Here is a 5,602-nt window from a genome sequence, read left to right on the forward strand (position 1 = left end):
TAAGTAGTGTGGCTCTGACAGACCTGTGCTTTCTTTGCTGATGCCCGACACCCTTTTTCCTGCAGAGTCTGTAAGAGAGCTCTTGTCCCCCACAAGCATGACTCATAGTCCTCAGCAGCTATTAGCAAGTCATCAACATACTGTAAGAGTGACTCCCAGGTTGGAGGTTCTGTACTCATGTAAATCCTCGTGTAGGGCCTCGTCAAAGATAGTGGGTGAATTCTTGAACCCTTGGGGAAGTCTTATCCAGGTGAGCTGGCCTTGGAACCCTTCCTGTGGGTTGGACCACTCAAAAGCGAAAAGGGGCTGAGAATCCCTTGCTAAAGGTATGCAGAAAAATGCATCCTTGAGATATAAGACAGTATACACTGTTCTTTTCGGGCCCAGGAGGGAGAGTAGGGTATAGGGGTTAGGCACCATTGGGTGAATATCTTCAACCTGTTTGTTAACTTCCCACAGGTCCTGAACAGGTCAGTACTCCCCAGTCTCAGCCTTTTTGATGGGAAGCAAAGGTGTGTCATTAAAACAAAATTTTCCTCTCTAAAATAACCCTTATTTCCAGAGATAGCCAAATCAGGGCTAATTTATTTGTAAAACAAGTCCAGTTTTAACAAACTTGGCCTACTTATTTACATAATCTCAGCAAGAACAGTGAGTGATCATATAGATCTTTTAGAATCTGCTTTGCTGAAACTTCTTATAAGGAATCTAGAGATTCCTTATAGGTTGAACTTTTCGTAGCCTCTCTGGGCCAGAAGCCAAGCCATGTAGTTGCCATCAGACATGCCTGCAATAGCTGTTGATTTGGGCAAATTCCTCTTCCTGAGGTTCTCAATGTATCCCGAGGTTCCTGCACCTGCCAGGAAGTGACACTCTTTCCTCACCTGGTGAGGCTGCTGGGAACTCTGTAAGCAAGGTATCAGGCCAACAGTTCCAAAGTGCTTTATGGCTCCAGGTATTATAAAGTTAACCTTAGTTCCTTTAAGCTGTCTGGTCATATCTGAGTGTTTTTCAAATATGACATTCCAGTCAAAGCCTTGGTAAAATAACCAGTGTTTCTAATGGTGTCCTGTTACAAGGAGAACAGATTCTTATTGAATTTATGCAAATGACTGATTGCCATGGAAAAAAGAATACAGCTTGAGTTTCAGAGGGTTCAGATAGAGAGAAAAGTTGAATGCCTTGACTTGTTTATAAGTGAATACTTTTGTTTTCTTCTTAACATCAGATCAACCAATCCAAGAAAACTCTGTCCTTCTTGAACAGAGAGAACTTCAGTCTTACAGTTAGAAGAAACATCTCAATCTCTAATGGAAACTAAATATTAACCAATTGTGAATCGTTACAACAGAATTCTTAGAAGGCAAATTTATGAATCAGTTAAGCACAAAACATGTTTACCAACAGATTTCAAAAGCACAAACCTAGTTCCAGTAATCAATGCTTTAGCATTTTATCCCATTTGGTTAAGACCTAGATGTCCAACAAATTTAATTCCATTTGTCATCCAAGCAAAACTTTAAAGTTTCAGGTTACCAAAGACTTTGAAAGCTACTTTAACAATTACCCATTAAAACTTTGCGACAGACAATTAGCCATCTCTTTGTTAACAGATTTCAACAAATAGCATGAGTTTATTTGACCCTCAGTAAACTTTGATTGAAGTTTCACATTTACTGCTGTTAACTCAAAAGACATGTTCATCCTAATTAAACCAACAAATGTAACTTAGTTCAAATACTGATTTACGTTCCACCTGGGCCACTTCACTTTTAATGTTTACCTGAGACACAGGTGGGAAGATCTGCAGTGGGGGGTGTTAGGTCCAGGGGCTGCTCTTCTTGTTTCCCGTCAGTAAGAGAGAAGGAGCCATGGTGCAGGAAGCACCGAGGATGGTCTAGAGGCCAGTCATGCAGGCTGCACCCAAGTTCGTGCAGAAAAAGAATGGGGAGACAGAAGAACAAAGTGCTGCCAGAAGGCAGAGAAAGGATTGCCAGTTTTAGAGCTCATCAACTCCAAAAGAGGAACAGGTGCCATGCTTTCCTGCCAGCAAGGGGGGAGGGGCTAGGCAGTCTATGTCAGGCCAGAGAAGACAGGGAATTTCCCCGAAACAAAGGGAGTTTCGGCAGCTGCTTCGGAATATTCCTTAAAGTCTCTGTCTCGAGTTAGACTAACCACAGTTGGCTCCAGTTATGGTCATTAACACAAGAAATGAGTGAGGGAGAAGCCCGACATCTATTAGGAGGAACAGAGAGATAAAAGTCAGAGTCCCCTTACTCTCTGCTTGCCCCATTCCTTCAAACACAACAAACAACACAACAGAAAACAAAAAGACAAAACAAAGACAACTGCAGACCCAGCGGCCAGTGGGGATTTTCTCAGTCCCCTGAGCGCCTAGGGGGACTCGAACCCCCTGGCGATCTACCAGTGGAGGGATGGGGCATCCCCGCATCCACTCCAGCCCTGGGGAGCAAAACTGCGTCCAGTTTCTCCCTGGAGCTCTGCAACCAGACAGACAGACTGGATCTCACAGAATAAAATCTCGAGATCTTACCTCCGGAGGCTTTTCCCAGAAATTCCAATGCTGGCTCAGCTCTCGTCATTTGATCCCGGATGAGCCCCCAAATGATGGGGTCCATGATCAAAGGAGCAAGACTAATACAAAGCGAAGGTCAAGCAAAGCTTTATTTCACACCAGCACCGAGAGTCAAACCAACTGGCCGGGGCCGTCTCTTATGGAGAAAGCGACCACCCCCAGCTTCACGGACTAGCTTTTATAGAGCAAAGGCCATGTGGTTGAACCTGGCCAATGAGATTGTCTCCACCTGGCCTGACCCGTCCTTATATTTGGGCTCTGTTATCAGGGACTAGTCAATCATATTTTACTGGTTTCCTGGACTTGCTTCTAAGTAAGTTCCTCGGCGGGGGGGGGGGGCAGGGTCAGTTTAAGTTTTACTGCACAAACAACAAAATGGCTGTTCAACCGAGACCGAGTTGCTCTAAGTAGGCCCTTACACCCAGCTTCCTCACACACACTGTGGCTCCTGGTGAGGGGTCTGCGAGCCCCAGGCCAGGGGACCTGAGCTGCCAGCCCCAGGGATGAGCCGTAATGATCCCTGGAACCATCAGAAACCGCCCAAGAGGAGCTGACTAGAGCATCTCCGGACTGGAAGATAGCAACATAAAAATCTGCCTTTCGTGAGAGGATCTGCCACAAGGACCCAGAGTGCTCGCCGGTCGTGCACACACTCACACTCATGCACATTCTCACACTTGTGCACACATTCACACTTGCACACACACCCCACATGCTCATGAACACCCACTCACACTTCTGTGAGCGTGCTCACACTCATGCACACGCTCACAATCGTGTGCACACCCAATATTCATCCTCACACACCCACACTTGTGCGTGTGTTCATGCTCTTGCACACGCTCACACTCGTGTACACTTAGTCCCACCGTGGCACCTCCTGCTCTCATGGACTTGCAGGAATGCAGCTGGGAACGGGCTTCTTCCCAGAACTGAAATGTCACAGAACCACCACCACCGCCTTCCCCGTTCAGTAAATTGCCTCATTCTCCAGGCCGGTTAGTGTGGTGCTCAGCCATCCAGGCTGTGAGGGTACAGACAGAGTGAGTGGTTCCCAGATCTCCAGACCAGGGAAACAGGGAGGAGGAAGATGGGCTATGCTTGGCACCCCGTCCTCCAGCCTGGGTTGCCCGCTCCTCCGGGGGCTGTGGCCTTGGTGTACCATCCACCGGGAGACCCTGACAGAGCCCAGGGAGACCCCCTTCCAGGAAATTAATCATCACTAAGGGACCCAGCATGGAGAGTGGCTGGAGTGGCCATGTCGTGACGCCGGCGTCTGAGGGAGTTGGGAGCTCCTGGCTTGACTGAGCCCTTCCAAAGCCCAGAGCTGCGGGTCTCTCTTCAGTTCCATGAGGAACCCCATGTCCTTCCCACGGACTCCCTAAGTCAGTTCGTGGCTGCTGCCGGCATGGCTGTTCCCGGACCCACGTGGCTGCTACATGGCCTGTGCCACACCCCCACACCTGTGTGCTCAGCCAGAGGAAACCCTCAGAGCAGACGGCACCTCCGCCCATCTGAGCATGGCTGCCGTGTCCGACTGCTGGGCAGGGACTGTGCAGACTAGGCCCGCCAGCGTGAGCCAGCCCACCATCCCTGTGCCTCGGTATCCCAGGGAGTTCACTGTCTTGTAGGCAGTGATGGCAGGGGACAAGCATGCCTTGGTCCCGGCCTCCCACCTCACTGTCTCACGGCTCAAGGAAAGAGCTGAAGGACTTTCAGGGCAGGAGAACCCATGGTCGATCGTCATGCTGCCAGTTTTCTCATCACAGAAGAAAGTTTTCCTGGACGTCATCTACTTCTGCAAGCTGGCAGATGTCGGGGATTCACCCTAACTGCTGTGAGGGGCTCGCAGTGCCTGAGCATCCTCGGTGGACCAAGGGACCCGCAGGGACATGGCCTGCCTGAGAGGCTTGTGCCTGTCTCCCCAGGGTGCACCATGAGACTTTGTCCTTTGCTGACCTTCCCAAGCCTCCGTCTGCCATAGACGTGTTCCCTGGGGTGACCATACGCTGAGCCCCATGAGTTTCCCCAGCAAACCACCAGACTAGGAGGGTGGTCTTGGGGACCCGACTCGCTCTACTTACCAGTGTCCTTTCTGGACAAGCCTACACTTCCCTTGACCAATGCCCACCTCACCTTCTGTGGCATCCAGGACCCCTGCCTGCTGACCCAGTTCCCGCCTCTGCTCCCACCTCCACTGTGAGCCCCATTTGCACCTGCCCTTCATTTGCACAGTGCAGGTCTCCCCTTCCAGGAAGCCCTCCATGTACCATCCCGTGCAGCTGGTCCCCTGTTTCGCCTGCATCCCACACAGTGGATTCCTGGAACTTGGGAACTGGCCTGTCTGCGTTTGTACCCCAGGGAGACCGCAGATACCCCCTGCCTCTGAACTCCTGGGAAACCGGTGCCCCGGCCCCTGAGACGTGTGACCTTGTATGCCTGCAACCTCTTCACACACATGCCCAACCCTGGTTAGGTGTAGACTCGGGTTCTGATCTGACACATGGACCCAGCGGCCTGGAGTGGGGACCAACCTGGGAGGTGCCATATCCTCGCTTTGCAGACCAGACTCCCAGAGAAGCGACAGGACTAAGGCTGCACAGCTGGCCAGCAGCAGGTCAATCGGACACAACTGCATGCCCTGGAATGCTCCCTCCCTGGGTGCTGGGCACCATCATCTGAGCTGGGGGCGGTTAGGTCACTGTCATCTGTGACATCCTCCTAGCCCTCACCCCTTGCACAAGGCAGCAGAGACAGCACCCAGAGCCACATGGGTGATGCCCCATGACCACGCAGGCTCACGGGTCCCCTGGTCCAGGGGATGCAGGACTCCCTCCCACTTTAGGGAATCAGCTCAGAGACCAGGAGCTTTGGCTTCTTCCCTCATCACGCCCAAGAGCCCCAGAGATCTCGGGTGTCCTTCTGCTGAATCCTCTGGACATTTTCAACAGCAAAACAGGTTTGATTTGCAGAAGCCATGAAGGAACAGGGACAATGCAATTTGTA

The sequence above is a fragment of the Meles meles genome, chromosome 18 (genome assembly GCF_922984935.1).
Source record: "Meles meles chromosome 18, mMelMel3.1 paternal haplotype, whole genome shotgun sequence".
NCBI lineage: Eukaryota > Metazoa > Chordata > Mammalia > Carnivora > Mustelidae > Meles > Meles meles.